The sequence below is a fragment of the Ambystoma mexicanum genome, chromosome 2p (assembly GCF_040938575.1).
Source record: "Ambystoma mexicanum isolate Mex_15411 chromosome 2p, UKY_AmexF1_1, whole genome shotgun sequence".
Taxonomy (NCBI): Eukaryota; Metazoa; Chordata; class Amphibia; order Caudata; family Ambystomatidae; genus Ambystoma; species Ambystoma mexicanum.
In genome coordinates this window covers 1,445,819,964-1,445,835,406 of record NC_090923.1, presented here as the reverse complement: position 1 = coordinate 1,445,835,406, position 15,443 = coordinate 1,445,819,964, and the positions used below count along the sequence as shown (strand labels likewise).

Sequence of the window (15,443 nt, the reverse complement as noted above, 5' to 3'; positions counted from 1 at the left end):
AATATAAGGCCTCTCGTTAACCTTCTCTGCCACACATTACAAAGGGACAATTGAACAACCCCCCTCCCCTGGGAATGTCAAATCACCACCCATGCAGGAGAAAAAATAACAACTGTTATGCTGGAAATTCGTACCCAAATGCGTCTGTCTGCATAAAGCACATATCCCTGTCTGCTGCACATGCATATCCCCATCTGCTGCACATAACAAATCCTCCAACCCCCACTCTCCAGCAGGGAGGATAATTAACTATTTGCTGTACTGTTCACTGGTACAGTGGAAATCCCATTGGGAAAGGAGGAACGCGCTGCCCCACTCCATAAAACACATTTCCCCCAGGCAAATCGCCCATCTGCATGAGAAAACCCAAAAAAAGAACAATCCGCCTGAACTATAAGTAAATCTCACCCCTGATCACATTACAAACCCCCAAAATAGACAGAAATACACCCTTGCCCCTCTGCATTAAAGTAACAATCATCATGAGATAACTTTTAAAACTTACCATAAACCAAACTCAAGCACCAAATAACAATCGACTATACGAAATGTGAATGTGCCGTGTAACGGAAGAATCTCTCCCGCTGAGTCCTGCAAGGCCTTGCCGTGCCTCTGCGTCCCGCGTGTACACTCCTAGCTGCCTTGCCTTCCCGCTCGTTCAAAGAAAAAGATGACGAAGTGAACGTTACAGAGCACGTGATGCAGAACACGTGATGACGTGCGGCGGAGCCTTGCTATGGTCCGTTTCTCGAATGGGAACTAGACACTACCCTTTACGAAACGTCATGTCCTGATTACAGGCAGCATCAGGTGAGTCCAGCTCTTGTAATGAATGTTATATGTATTTCTTTTAGCATCCATTAACTTAGAAGTTTTCACCCCTTTGTTATATTGTTAAGAGTAGCCGCTTTGCAACCTCTGGAAATGCTCGTTGATGCTTTAATTCGTTGTATTGCACTTATCACATGTTGAAATTAAACATGGTAAGTACGTGACTTTCTAAACATCTGGTTTTGAAATTACACGGGGCAGCCTGTTGTTGGTATTATAGACACAATAGCTGCTCCGGAGCTCATTTACGGTACAGTTCAGGCTCTGGAATGATCGCAGACGCAGTAACTGCTGTGCAGTTACTACACAGTCCCTGCTCTGGTGTACATGACTACATATAATAATCCGGCCCATTTCTTGACCCGGGCGAAGTGGGCGCCTGCTGTGGGGAGAGTAGCCACAGTACAGTAGTGGTGGCTGGCAGTCACACAGTACTTGCGTAACATTACGGAAGTCAGAGGCTCCCTGAACTTTCGCGCTACTTGGGGTGGGGGCATAAAAGGGCATCTTTCCTGGTGGTTGCCCGCCTTTGTAATCAAGCAGGAACAACACATCACAGAGGCAAAAACACGTCCCGCCCTACACTCCAATTGCTTTCTACCCGCACCTGTGCACAAACAAAGAAGACTGCATTGCCTCCCTGGCTTGCTTGTCTGCAGAGCTGCTCAGAAAGAAGGTAGGTACAACCTGATGCTTCTGTTGACATTTTAGAAAATGTTCCTTTAAACTGTATACATAACGTTCGGCTGGTGCTGAAACAGTAGTTTGCATAGTTCAGAGTGTGTTCTGGACAAGAGCAGGTAAATGGGAATATTTTGTTTTACACTTTCCTAGCTCATATTTTTTTCCAGCGTGTAGACGCCTGCCTCGGTTGGATCGAGTGCGTGTATTGCATTTGCTTTGCTGCGTGTCTGCTTCCCCTTTAGAATGTGTCCTGCTCCTGAAAGGGTGAATGGCAGAACATAGCTTCACTCTGTTCTGTCCCAAAAAAAGTCTAAGCGGCAGAAACATTTCTCAGTTAGAGTTGAAAAGCGTATATTAGAAGTTGCTGCTGTTCTGGGCGTTTTCAGCCGCAACTTTTCTTCTTTGTTGGTTTTAACTGGACAGGTTTGAAACTTGGTACTGTTTTCTGCAGTTCGGAGAACTTCATTTGTTTAGAGTTAGGATTCGGGGCAGGAACATATGGAACTAATTACACTTATTTTCATGGTTCCATTGAAGTTTTACCCCCGTGCAAATTGGTCTAACTCTGAAGTGTGAATATTTGACCAGTAGTAATGCAGTGAGACCAATGCCCACTTTTTGTCACATGTTTTTTTCCCACACTCTTGTTTCTTTAAAATAGACAGAAGAAGCACTCTCTAATCCCCTTTTACAGGGAGCTACCATCTTTATGGGTTTCTTTTTGCATTCCTGTAAAGGTTATATAAACAGGCCTACAAGTACCAGAATGCAATCTGAGGTTTATCGTTTCAGTCCAGAAATTGCACTACTTGAGATCCTGTTCTGTGGGTTGAATTACTTTGAAAAGTTCTACACAGACCGCTGGAGGCCATGTGCGATGGACGGATGGTATAGTGAATTGGTTCCACTTCTATTTAAAAGGGTTTCTGACATTTAATATGTGACCAAATGTAAGGCGTCTTTCACTGTAAGAAATTATGCCCAGCAGGTGTAAGGGTGAAATAAGGACGCCCATGCAGAAAGTGGGACAGAAAACGAGATAGTCAAGGAAAAGGTGAAGGAGGTAAGACTAAGAAATGGGGAACAAAAAAGATGAATATATAGACCCAATATGGGATGCAAAATGAGGGCAGAGATTGTACGTGAGAAATAGAGGCAATGGGCGGTTAAAGGCCCAGAGTGAGATGGAAGAAAGCTGACGGTAGGGGTAGATGTGACTCGGAAGAGGAGTTGAAATGTACCTGGGAGAGAGCACTCTGACCAGACTGGGTAGAGACTGCTGTACACACTTGCTGTGAAATACAAACCGGAATGTGCAAATTGGCTAAGCACCAGGGCTGCAGGAGGACTCTGTGAAGTGGAGTCCAGCCCTCCGGGCTCACATCAGCTGAATGCCGCCATTTGATGTTTCGTCAGAAGAGTTGTTTTCTGACTAGTACTTTCCTTTGGCACAGAGCACCCTCTGGGTACTGAAAAGTGAACGCTCATAGATGTGCCAGTAGTCAGGCTGTAGTGACCTGCAACCTTTGTGGGAAGTTGATCCTAGGTGAAGTGAGGGATGCTCTTGCCCGCAGGCCACACCCTGCTTTTTATTTACCTTTGTGCCCCTTGCTTTACTTTGGCCTCGTAACGAAGCTCGTCATTGCTCCTGTGGTGGTCTGGTTCCTCTGTATTGTTCCATTCCAGTTTTTGCTTTCTTAATGGGTAAAACAAAGACCTTCAGTTGAGTAATATTGTATTAAATCGATTGAGTTTCTGGTCCGATGCTGCCTGCTTATTTGACCCGGAGGCTGGCATCTGTACTGTAGATAAGTAGGATGTTTCCACTTTATGGCTATGTGAAATAAGTCAGAGGCTGTGATCGAGACCTTCTGCCCTTTCATTCCGCACAATTCCGCACAAATAAAACTATCTGAAAGCACCATCAGCACTCCAAAAACTGCTCAACAATCTGACCCGATTTGACCTGTTGGAGGTCATTTGTGGGATGTAATTGAAAGCAAACCCTGTAAACAATGTGCCATATGGTCCTAATTCAAACAGCCCTTTCTCTGAACCAAAAGTTATTGCCTCTCACAAACCTTAAAGTGCAGTTCATAGTAATGAGTGGAGTTTCCAGACTACCCTTTTACCCCATTTGCCAATTCAGAGCCTTGTTTTGTTGTAGTTGGGTAACAGCATATTTGGTTGAGAGAGAGATTGACACTTGCAATGTGAGATGGTGAACTGGAAAATGTCGGCCAGTGGTAGGAATTGGCATGCATTGTATTTGTCCAAATGCTAGAAAAGCTTTGTTCAAATAGGAATGGCCATGACGCAGCCTCCCCAAATTTGGCCCACTTTCAACTCGGCACCTTTAGAATGCAGCCTCCTTACCGCCACTTTGCTTTGCAATCAATGCATCATTTAAACTGTAAAGAATTTAAAAAAAAAACGTTTTGGGGGAGTTTGGATTATTCCTAGCAAGAATATTGCAACATGTTATAATTGGACCATACTTTTTGGCTATTTCTTCTACTTCAGGCGTTTGAACATACTGGCAATGTCGAAACCATAAGACCATTGGGAGCACAGAACCGGCAGAGAAAGAAAACAAGAGACACCAGGTATCAAAAGTGCCAAAGTACTGTCTTCATTCTTCAAAAGAAGTAGATAAGAGTCCTCCCCAAGGTCAGGCAACGGGCATTCCTGAGGAAATGGTACTGCCTGTGGTCATGCCACAAGTTTCAAGAGCTGAGGCCTCAAGAACCCAAGCACTAGCGGGCAATGATGACCAACAGGAACAAGGCACTAAAACATGTTGGTTTGAAGACATTTCTTTATGGCCTAAATCAATGCCTGGACATGTGTGCAATCAAATTGTAATGGGAGGGCCACAGGCTATGTCATCTTCTAGTTATTCATACCCAAAGGATGATAAAAAATGGGCACTTTTCTTCTTCATATGGGCTCATGGTATTACCTAACAAAGAACCGGTCTCCAGGCCATGGCAGCAATATTCTATTTTGACTGATAGCCTACTGTTTTTGCTGTAGGCTTTTTGACCCAATGCCAAAATCAAAACTTGGTAGTGATGCATTAATAACTGTAAGCATATTGGTAACTATTTGAAAATGCATGAAGGGACTCCTGAACATGCAGTTGGCGGGCTGTGCTTGAAAGAAATTATGTCAGTTGTTGTCTTTCTGTCCAAAAATAATTTGGCATTTCGTGGCTCTTCAAACAAGTTACTTACTCCAAACAATGGACATTTCTTAGGCCTTGTTGGACTACTAAGGAAATGTGTACTGATCATGATGGATCATTTCCATTGAGTGACCTCACAAAAGATCCACAGTCACTATTGCGGAAATGTATTTCCGAATGAACTAATTTGTTTAATGGGGTCTCAAGTAAAGAATGCAATTTTACAAAGGTTGAAGGCTGCAAAATATTTCTGTTATTTTGGATTGTACCCCAGATATCGGCCACAACAAGCAACTGTCTTACACTGTAGGAATTGTAGATATTGCAGGCAAGGGCATTTCTGTGAAAGAATATTTTATGGGGAATCGCCCCTCAGACGACACATTTGGTGAAGGGCTTGCAAACCTGTATTCTGAAATGTCACAATGCGATCTAGAGACCGACAACTGCCATGGTCTGGGGTATGATAATGGTGCAAACATGATTGGGGCAAACAAAGGAGTCCAAGCGCAAGTTCTCGAGCAATATCCCAGTGCATTTTTTAACCCATGTGCTGCCACAGTTTAAATTCGGTGGTTGGTGATGCTTCCAAATCCTCTGTGAAATCTGTTTCTCTATTTGGTGTACTTCAGAAACTATAATTTGTTGCCAGCTTAAACCAAACGCTAGAGCATTCTCAGTGAGCATGTAAAAAATATTTCCTTGAAAACGGTCTGTGAAACACGATGGGAATGTAGAATTGAAAACTTGAGAGCTGTGCAGTATGTTGAGATATACACAACACTCATGAGCATTGAAGAAAAAGTCAATGACCCAACATTGTCCTCGGACGCTAAATCCCTTACTTTACACTTGGAAGATTTCAGTTTTATTTGTACTTAAGTTGTGAGGTATGACCTTCTATTTCAGGTGAACATTGTAAGCACATCCATGCAGTCCAAACAAACTGATTTGCCGGCCTGCAGTGACCTTCTTAAGAACTGCATTGCCTTTGTCAAAAGTTATAGGAGTGTTGGTTTTGAGTCTTCTGCAACAACAGCAAACGAGAGAGCCTTACTTTTAAGGCACCCTACATTTAAGGAAACTAAACGGCATAGGAAAAAAAAGAAAATGTGTGCGTATGAGACTCAGGACGAGACCCCTGAGAATGAAGAAGAACTTTTTAAAGTAACCATATTTTATACCCCGATTGACACCATAACTACTGGGCCTGAAAGGCGCTTTTCCCAGTTGTCTGCGCACAATACAAGCTGGGGTTTCATGCACAATATAAAGCTCTTTCCTGGGAAAGAAGAACTGAAACAACTGTGCAAGCACCTGAAGCAATTGTTAGCAAGGGGTGGTGATAGTGCACCAGAATCTGATATAGATGGTTCCCAGTTTGCTGAGGAACTGAGACATATCCAGCCATTGCTTCAGCACAGTTCTATTATGCCCCTTCAAGTTTTGCAGCACATTTATCATACAAAAACACATTGGTTGTTTCCAAATGTGGGTTGGCATGAGGCTCTTACTAACGATTCCAATTACAGTGGCAAGTGGTGAGAGGAGCTTTAGTAAATTGAAACTGATAAAGACATACTTGTGCTCCACAATGGCCGAGGAAAGGCCATCAGCCCTTGCAATACTTTCAATTGAGAGTGAACCTGTTAAAAAATGGATTATGCTGCTGCAGCAGCAAAGTCAAGGAGAGTGCCCTAAACATAGACTAAAAATTGATACAAACCTTTAAAAGTAGTATATACTGTTTGTGTACTCTGCTCTGTCCAAGGAATTACTGCAAAGTTCTTGAATCATGATGTAATAAAACCGATTTCATTTGTTTAGCGGTGATTTATTGACCTTGGTTAGGAGTTACTTTACAATGTAGTTTGGGAGTGGCGTGTGGGAGAGGGCTGGGGGCGCTATCTAGTGTTTCACCCTGGGCACCAAATGGACTACAACGACCTCCTGGGTGACCACTTAATCTTTTGCAGTGCCTGCCAGCGCCCCCAGATCCACTCCTGCCCTGGGCGCCTGAACTCCCCCCAGCTGTTACCTCGCTGTCTCTGTGCCAGAGTCTCTGCAGATTGCCCTCCTGTGGTTTCTTCACAAACTTGGGGGCAGCTTGCATGTCCTTTCCCCTTGTTTTCGGACCTTGTTTTCAGACATAATGCGTAGGCAGGTCTCGTGGGGGGAGCCCTGCCCCTGCCTCCTCTGCCTGATAATGTTTTTCATCCTTTGGACCTCTTCTGGACATTTTATCAGGGCGTAGGAACCTCCTCCCTCTGCCGCTTTGTGGGTCTGCCCTTGACTGTGCGGTGGGGTTGGAACTCCCCTCTAACTGTGCGCAGTTGAGCCACTGTTTGTCCTCCTCCTCGGATTTCAAATGACCCTCCTCCTGGTCTTCGTGCCAGGATCACTCTGCACTGAGCCCGACCAAATGTCCTCTCCCTTATTCTTCCTTGCCCACCACAGATGTAGATGGACTCTGCAGCCCTCTATTCAGCCTCAGGATTGACCAGGGGAGACCGGGGCCCCACCAGTCACTGTCTTCTATGCATGGTGTGCTTTTTGCTCCCTTGTCTCCCTTGCTGTGCTTCTGGATAGGGGGTTTACTGGCTGAGGCACTATATGCAGTTCCAAAATCCAAATGTTACCTCAAATGGGTCTACAGCCGCCTCTGCTATAACACCACAGGGCCTCCCCTGGTCTTCTCTGCAAAGTGCTGGCTTCAAAGCTTGGGCAGGGCCCTCCCGCCATGCTCCCCCACTCCTCAATGTCACTCTGCTCAAAGCTGGTGATCACTGCCTGCACTGCCCAGCCTCTGCCTGCTTGCAACCTTTCCTTGGGCCAGGGCACGCGCTGACCTATGATGGCTCTCCCCCAAGGGGTGGAGGGGGCGTTGAGCCCCCCAGGGTCACTGCCTTCCTGCCTCTTCACTGTGCAGCCCCTCCCGGGTCTCTTGGCTGCTCCGGGTGCTCTTCTCCGCTCCGCAGCTCTCAGCAGTGGGCTACAGGTATGACCCTCCGAGGCCTCCTGATCTCTCTGATGTGACACTGCTTTGCCGGCGTGGGAACGGCTCGGTCCCGCCTCGATCTTCCCGCTGGTACTCGCCTGCAGGGGAGCTCCTGCTCCACGAATCCAGCCCCCGTGGGCATCAAATATCACAGGCAGCTCCTTCCTGACAGGCTCCTATGCCGTCTGACAGCTGCTGCTTTCCGCCACCCCGCTTCACAGCCGCACTGGATCTTCAGCTGCCCTGGGTCTTCAGCCGCCCTGGGTCTCCCTGAGTGGTTCTTCTTGCTCATGGTCTGCGAGCAATCTCTCAGCTTGGCCTGCAATGGCTGTGGGCGCAGTGCCCCCGCACCTCAGACACTGCGGAGATGAAGGCTGCACACCTGCCTCTGCCGAAGTCCCCCACTCCACCACTGCAGCCTGCATTGATAAATCCTCGCCTGAGGAAGGCTCTTTTAATCTATCTTTATTGTCTTTGGGGCGGGGGGCCGTGGGCATGAGAGCTCCATGATCATGCTGCTCTCCCCTCGGTGGCCATCTTAGAATCCTAATCACAATGCTCTTTTTAATGGGTATCCATCAAAGATGCCAGTACAAAATGCTGTTTTTTTTTCTTTTCTTTTTTTTTTAGAAAGGATATGTGCTTTTATGTGGCCGCACTGGCATTTTGGGGCACCCATCTAGCCATTCTTTGCTGTGGCATGACTTTTTTTTTTTTTTTTTTTACTGGGATACTATGACAAAGCTAGCCTGATGAGTGTTATTACTTGTCTAGAATGGCATTTAAGGCAGCCAGTCAAGCTATTTCTTACTGTGGCATGGCTTTTCTCACTGGGTATCAAGGGTAAAGCAAACATGATAAGCATTATTATTCATCTAGTCTCGCCTGCATTGTGCAGCTAGTTTGGACATGTTTTCTTGTAACAAGACATTTTTAAAGGCAAAGCCAACATGAGTGTGAGGCAGAGCCATGATGGGCATGTTTTCTTATAGTATCATTACTTGCATTATGTAATGTGCAGTTGATTTGTACTGCACCGCTGCCACCCAGGGGCAGTGTCCAGGTGCTCGCGTGGCTCTGCAAAAAAGTGGGGTGGGGGGGTTAGTGGGCAAAAGGGTGAGAGGATAGGTTCGGAACCAGTACGAACTGGCATCTGTGAGTGTTTTGCATGTGGTCACTTGTGAGCGGCCTGCGCATTGTACTACTGTATTGAGTAACAAAGGTACTTGGTCCTGTAAACTACGAAGTGGAGAAGCTGGATCGACAAACGATGCATCAGAACAGAATCGTACAAAAATGTTTCCCTCATTTGTGCGCCCCCGCAGTTACTGCGACTTTGCGGGTGCACAAAATGAGGTTTACTGTGCCCAAGCAGAGTGGGGGCTGAGGGAGTGTCCCCCACTCTGCATGGGCGCTGTAATGGGAGTCTGGGGTTGCGGGTGTACCCCGCTTACCATTTTTGGTAAGCGGGGGACACAAAAGAAAAAAAAGAAAAGCACCCTGCATCGTCAGCTCTAACCCACATTAGTGGGAGGAGCTGACGCCGCAGGGATACTAGGGTGCAGGCGGCACACACAGAAGTGTGCTGCCGTAAAAGGTAAGTGGGGGGGGGGGTGGAAAGGGAAAAGTTGGCCGGGAAAGCGGGCACAGTGATCTATATGATCACTGCGCGGCAACTGGCGTCAGCATTTTGGCCGTCGCAGTTATGGTCGGCGCAGTGATCACATGGATCCCATCAGAACTACCACATTCATCTTCGTAAATTATGGAAAGAAGACACCCACCCTATTCTATGTACTGTGCTTTCAGATTTATCTGTGCATGAACAGTCAGTACCACAACTGCCTAGTAGCTTGAAGGATGTAATGCTATGGAATCAGCTGACAGCCAAACAAATAACCGAGCTTTTTGCACGGCTGGAACCAGTTTCTTCGGTATTCTCAGGACGAACCAGTAGAACCCATCTAGTGTCGCACTCCATTCCTACTGAAGCAGGAAAATTAGTTTGCCTCCGACCATATTGGATTCCCGAAGCAAAAAGGGCTGACATTGCAGGAGAAATAAGTGAAATGCTGAAATTGGGCATGATCATCCCCTCTAAAAGTGCATGGTGCTCCCCAGTGGTGTTAGGTCCCAAACCTGACGAGACAACAAGATTTTGCATGGACTTCAGACAGCTCAATGCAATCTCGCAGTATGAAGCATGTCCGATGCCCCGGATAGACGAGTTACTAGAGAAGTTAGGCTCGGCCTCTTAACTAAGCACTTTAGATTTAACCAAGGGCTACTGGCAGATACCTTTCAACCCAAAAGACCAGGAGAAAAATGCCTTTGCTACCCCGCGAGGACTGTTTCAATTCACTGTATTACCATTTGGGCTGCACTTTTCAGGCCTTGATGGACCAAGTCTTAAAACCTCATGACACCTACACGGCCGCATACCTGGATGACGTAGTTGTTTTCAGTACTTCCTAGAAAGAGCATTTAGCACATTTACAAAAAGTGTTTAAAAGCCTACAGGATGCCAGTCTTCCCATCAATCCCAAGAAAATGAGACTAGCCGTGGAAACTACCAAGTACTTGGGGTATAGCGCGGGCAGAGGTAAAATAAAACCTGTACTCGACAAAGTGCAGGATTTACAAAAACTTCAAGTACCAAGATCCAGGAAAGGGATAAGAGCCTTCCTGGGTTTTGTGGGGTACTACAGGAGGTTCCTGCCCCACTTTTGTACAATAGCCGCCCCACTAACCGATGCACTGAAAACCAGATGACCCTTAGTATTCACAGAGGAAGCCACCCAGGCCTTCCATTCCTTGATTATGGTCTCCAGGCAACCTGTGTTACACTGCCCGGATTTTACTAAGCACTTTTATTTACAAGCGGATGCATCAGGGTGCGGATCGGGGGCAGTGTTATCCCAGGGAACCGAAACTCTCCTATGTCCAATAGCCTTTATAAGTAGGAAACTTTTACCACACAAACGTCCTTATTGCTCATTGGAGAAAGAATGCCTGGTGATCAAATAGACGGTTGAGTCACTACGGTATTACTTGCTGGGTCGAAAATTCACTATATTTACGGACCATGCGCCACTGCATTGGTTGGCCACCCAGCAAGACTCAAATCGAGTCTTCCGGTGGTTCCTCACTCGGCAACCTTATATGTTTGAGACTGTACACAAACCAACCAGGGAAGTACCAGGTGGTGGTGGACTATCTGGCTCGGTCTCTGGACCAGCCCAAATGGCTGGATCCCTTGAGGGGTGTATGTGAGGTTGTGGGTGACGGTGGCCGGGACAGGAGTGCAGAATTTAGGGACCATGCTTCATCTGCCTCAAAATGTATAAGACCTGTACCAACCCCAACACCAACCAGGGAAATATAAAACATGGAGGTACATGTCGCTCAGACAAGCGGCCCAACGGAAACCACAACCAACAAAGTCGGTCAGACAGCACGTCCTGATATGGAGGGACACACACCCTAGATCCACACAGTCAACCCCCATTGAGGGTTACCCTTGGGGCACTAGAGAGTACCAGTCCCACAAGTCTCCACATAACATCAGTGTTGTGAAAAGCATGGAAACCAAAAAGTACTGATTAACGAAAGGCCGAAAGAAAACCCAAACAGCTCCAACCTTATGTACGGAGTCCAAAGTACTGCAGTGGGTCAGGGTCCCCAGGGTGGCGAGTGATACCAGGTAAAAACGAGTGATGGTGGTAAGGCATCAGCAAAGGGAAGGAGGCGGGGCTGAGTCCAATGCAACGAGAAAGGTGGAGGGAGCCTGCTGATTGGGGAAGGGGAATGGCGGGGTGTTTAAAACCAGCAATCTCGGACAAACGGGTGTTCTCTATTCTACCTTGTGATTCCAGCCAGAGGACCTCGAAAGACGGAGTGAGGACGCAGAGACTTTTCACTGGGCTTAAGAAGGAAGGCAGACGTCAGCGAGGAGACCCGTACTACCGTCCTAATTGCAGCGGGACGCCAAGCTGATATTTACACCTGAAAGCGAATTCTCTGAAGGACACTTTGTTTGTTAAACCAGCATACGAGTTGCATACTGCCTGAATAAAGGATCATTTTGTTTGCAACATACTAAACGTCTCCAGCCTGTTACTTTGCAGGGTGATGGCATTTTTGCAGGAAGAGGTTTTTTTTTATCTCTGATGATTTTGAAGAGTTCTTTCTGTTTGACGATTCTATTCTTGTGGCGTAGTAGAATTTTTGTTCTCATTTTTTGCTTCAAGGACTGTTGCTTTGTACCGTTTGGGTTGTCTTTGGTATTTTATTTGGTCTTGTCTGGTGTATTATTCTCTCCATTTTGTATCCATTTTGCAGTTTGGAGTTTTTTCAGTTCTTCTGTGAACCATTTTGCTGCCAGTTTTTATGGTGTTGCTTTGAATGTTTTAGCTGGTGCTAATTGGTCCAGGGCCTTGCTGATCCAATTGTTGATTGTGTCTTCTGTTGTATCTATGTTTGTACCAGTGGGATCTCTTTCGCTTAGGTTGTTGTGGTGGGTTGATAGCATGGCAGCCTCATCCGCTAGTTTTGTTGCAAAGTTGGGGTTGTAAGAAGGTGGTCTGTAGCAGATCAGGAGAAATACCATGTTGGATTGGTCATTGAGTTCTATCTTGATTCTTGATTAGGAGGCATTCAAAGTCTTCCGCGTTGGTTGTGATGATTCGAGATGCTCTGGTGTGTTTTTTTTTTTTTTTTTTGTTTTTTTGTGTATAGTTGCGATTCTGCCTCTTCGGTTTTCTGCCTCCTCTTCGCTTTTCTCTGTTGGCGTGTTTTTATATTTGTCGGGTATTGCTTCATTCGCGATGGCTTTATAGTTGTCTGATAGCTAGGTTTCTGTAAGGAAGAGCATGTCTGTGCTTCCTTCGCTTGGGTCATTGATTTCTGTTTAGTGTTTGGCCATGGATCTAACGTTGAGGTGGCTGCAGTGTAGCTTGCTTGATTTCCCTTTCGTGTTGTTGTTAGTATTGTTTGTTCTGACCAGTGTGTTGTTGGTTGGGTTTCCGTTCCAGGTGGGTTTTTCCCGGTTGAGTCTTTTCGGTGGGGTGGTTCTTTGTTGGTCAGTCTCTTTGTCGAGTAAACGGATAAAGTTTATGGCATGGCTGGTTCATTCTGGGTGGTAAATAGGGTAGCTATCCCTCTGTTGCAGTCATGTTGATACAGGGGGTGTAGAGTGTGATGGATTCCAATTTGTTCCTTGTTCTGGTTGGGGTATAGTCCATGGTGGAGACCGGGTTTGGATGGTTTATTAGTTGTCATGTTCCGTTTGGTGTCCTGGTTGGATCTGTATTTGTGACGCTTGTTGGCTGTCGGTTCAATGTTGCTGTGCTGTTTTTGTTTACCACGTTGTCGTCTGTGGACAGGGAGCGAGCATTGTAGTCTCTTTGCTCTGTTATTTGTATGTCTCCTTGGGCCATCTCAGATGTTTGTCGAGTTTTTTGGGGTTGTGGGATCATGCTGGTCAATGCCTTCCCGAGTGGTTTGGGATTCCTTATTATTTCTGTTGTCTTTACTGGCTTCTTGGTCTTTCTTTTGGCAAGACATGATGTGTGGGTTGTCTTCCTTAATGGGCGTCCTCTTTTGATTGGTGGTTTTTTCTTGTCTTTTGGGTTTAGTCTTTGCTGTTTGTGGTTTGTTGTTGCTTGTATTTGATAGGTTGTGGGTAGTTGAGACCTGGGTTGATGGGACTTTGTGGTTCCGTCTGTTTATTGCTTCTTTTTTTTTTTTGGATCCTATTTCTTTTTTCTTTTCTGGATGTACTTTTGGTTATGGTTGTTGATTATTGGATATTACGCAAAGCAAACATAAATACTGTGTGAAGGGTACATGTGAATACTTGCATATATTGGTGCAGTCATTTTAGGGAGAATTCTCATTTCTGTGCTAATTCCCTTCAACTTTAGAGCACCCCAGCTCTTTTGCTGAAATGTAGGACTTTTTAATTTTAACCCTTCAGTGAGTGAGACCTTTTTCCCACTCCCTCATGTGTTTTGTCCTGAATTGGATTGTGTTTTCACTGTTTTGGGAGTCTGACAAACTTTTGTATGGTGACACAATGCACCTTCAGTGCAGTGTCCCTGAGAAATTCTTTAGATTTCTCATAAATTCTTGCGTGAACTACTGTTCCCAAGAATAGTAAAGTGAAATCGACTTTCGAAAAGGATAGTAGTGGGAGGACTGGACACGCTGACAGGTAACACAAATAATAAAAATTATATTAGATCTTCATCTAGAAATTTCCACAAATGTATTATCACGAATGGTGAAATGTATTCAGCGAGTTGGACAGCCGACACATGTTTCGACCAGCGGGTCGTCTTCAAGGCTGTATGAATTCCATTTACAGATTTAAAACAAATGCATTTGTCATACAAAAATTCCAGAAACACACAAGGTTTTCAATCAGTGTAAAAGCAACATAGTAAATAAAACATTATAAATTACCAGATATTGTGTGTGTGTGCGGGCATAAGTAAAAGAAATGAGAAATAACAAAGATTGAAAGAGAATTATCACATACCACATTTCAGTAGCAGTCGGGAGGTTCATGATTATGTGGAGGAGAGGTATAAAGTAAACCAAATTAGGATGTGTTATCATTAAGAAAATGTACCTTTCTGGTGTATTCATGGGGGCTTTGTCAGTGATTCTGGGCTTAGCTTGGCGTATTTTCTGCCAGCTTTCGATCGTTTTCGCCATTGTTGGGATTTGTCAACTTTTTGCTCTTTGGGTGCCTGCCCTGACTTGGTCCGGCTAGGGCTCTGTCGTGCTGGTCTGTTAGGTGTTTCAGTACCTGTTTTGCCTCTTCTGGGGGTCACCACTCGGAATTCCTCTCCTTTAACCTCAAAAGTAAGGTCGAAGGGGTACCCCCATCTATATCTCTTAGCATTCTCTGTTAGCCATGCAGGCGTGAAGTTGGATAGATCTTGAAAGACCCTTGGGTTGGAGCCTTGGAACGGGATGTCCGGTGTCTATTTAGCTTTTAGGAGGACTTTGGTTTTTTCCTTGTAGTTTAGAAACTTCACTATTATTGGGCGTGGTCCCCCCGCAAATGCACGCCCTCCTCTATATGGGCCCTTTCAATGTGCACTGTTTTGCCCCCCTCCGATGCAAAGAGCTGGTTTATAATTTCCTGAAATTTCCTCTCGACCATGGCTGGCGTTTCCCCTTCTGTTTCCGCTAGGCCGACTATTCTTAGGTTGGACCTTCTCTCCTTATTTTCCATATCGTCCATTTTAAGGGTTATTTCTTCTTTGTTCATTTCTATTTCAGTCATCCTTGTTTTGAGTTTCATTTCCATTAGGTCCGTGTTCATTTGGTTCTGTTCCAGATTTTCAACCTTGCTCTCGATGCATTCCACTTTCCTCCTGATTTCCGAGATGACGGTTTGTATGCCCGATCTCAGTGCACGGATTTCCGCCATAATTCCTACAATGTCCTCTTTTGTAGCTGCTGCGCTCATTTTGGCAGAAGGGAGTATGGGGGGGGTCCAGGTTCTCTACCCTTCTATATTGTTGCAGTTTATCTAGATTTTTTGCCGCCGCCAGCCTTATTCATTCTTGCCCCGCTCTTATGGGGTTCTCAGCCTGGCTGTGTAGGTGCTGCGCTCCCTGTGTTTATTGGGCACTGGGACGCCTTGTGTTTTTGCGCTCCTTATGTTGCTGGGGTAGGTTGGTATGGAATTTTCTATTTCAGGAGTTATCTGGAGACCCAGTTGCCCGA

At 45.6% G+C, this 15,443-nt stretch overlaps 1 protein-coding gene across 3 annotated transcripts in view; it reads left to right on the top strand.

Annotated features, from left to right (window-relative positions):
• The first annotated feature begins 723 nt into the window (after positions 1-723).
• TMUB1 (transmembrane and ubiquitin like domain containing 1) overlaps positions 724-15,443 on the top strand; it is a 198,569-nt gene continuing 183,849 nt past the window's right edge. Inside the window, exons 1-2 of one of the 3 annotated variants that reach the window (XM_069646004.1) lie at positions 731-810; positions 4,039-4,121. The gene's annotated coding sequence lies outside the window, so the exon portion shown is untranslated. Of the gene's footprint in view, positions 811-1,363; positions 1,508-4,038; positions 4,122-15,443 lie in introns of those variants that run through there. The other 2 variants (XM_069646006.1, XM_069646005.1) reach the window with 2 other exon arrangements.